Source organism: Pyrus communis, chromosome 6 (genome assembly GCF_963583255.1).
Source record: "Pyrus communis chromosome 6, drPyrComm1.1, whole genome shotgun sequence".
NCBI lineage: Eukaryota > Viridiplantae > Streptophyta > Magnoliopsida > Rosales > Rosaceae > Pyrus > Pyrus communis.
In genome coordinates, this window is record NC_084808.1 from 18,454,381 (window position 1) to 18,455,524 (window position 1,144).

A 1,144-nucleotide genomic window follows, 5' to 3' on the forward strand; every position below is an offset into this window, starting at 1 on the left:
GAGGTCTTAGTTGAGTTTCTTACCTGGAATATCAGTGCATATCCTTAATACATTACAAAAATGATGATGCTGTTTTTATTAATCAAACGATCAGATTTTTTGTGTGGTTACAATCGCTACACCAATTTTTTAATCCTAAACGCGATGCACATGTTGTTTATACACTCATAAGATACCTCTTTTTTATTAGTTAGTGTTTCAACTTATTTTATCCGGCAAAATAAGGTTTTCGTTGCCTAAATTTTTGCCTGACAAAAATTCGTCGGCAATTTTAGTCGGCCAAAGGTCGTCACAAATATTTGTCCGATGACGACTATTAAAATTTTGTCGGGCAAATAATGCTTGCCGGACGAAAAATTTCACCAGACAAAATGCGCTGACCAACTTGGCTAGATGAATCAAACTTACCTGATGACAATATTTCCGGAAATAAAAAAAAATTATAAAAAGTTTGCCCAAGAAACTGTAGTCGGGCAAAGGAATTTAAAGAAAAGAGGGACAAATGTTTTAATTTTTTTTTTTAATTCGTGATCTATATTATATTTAATTTAAAAAAATTAATAAGTTTTAATTATTTTAATCTCAAAAGAAATCACCGTATTAAAAAAAATTATTTACTTATATTAAAAACTAAAATATTGTACAAATGTATGTATGTAAAATATCCTAAACTAACTACTCCTGGTGTGGTGTCACTTAGTACTATGGTCTAGTGGTATTCTTCTTCACTTGGAAGTGAGAGGTCCTAGGTTTGATTCTTGCTAAAGGCGAATTTGAACCACTTATTGCTCACCCATTGTGAGGCTAAAACCACCCTTCCCTTTTAGTATAGATGGTATCGATTGTTTAGGAAAAAAAAAAAACTACTCATATGGAGTGGTGGCTGAAGATCGCTCGAATGACCAGGGAAGTGAATGTCCAAATTTGTCATTACCTTCACCATCCCAACCGCCAAAACTCCTCCTCTCGCTAGCACGCAATTGCTTCCCAAGCTTCTTCTCGCTGGCGCATGGCCTTTAACTCCATTTCTAACTGTTGCAGTCTGGAAAACTTCCTGCTTTAAGGCTAAGAGCTAGATAAAGAAGATTCTCCAAGGTCCTGAACTCGACCCGCTCCTTGGCTGCAGAGCTCTGTCTTTTTCGTC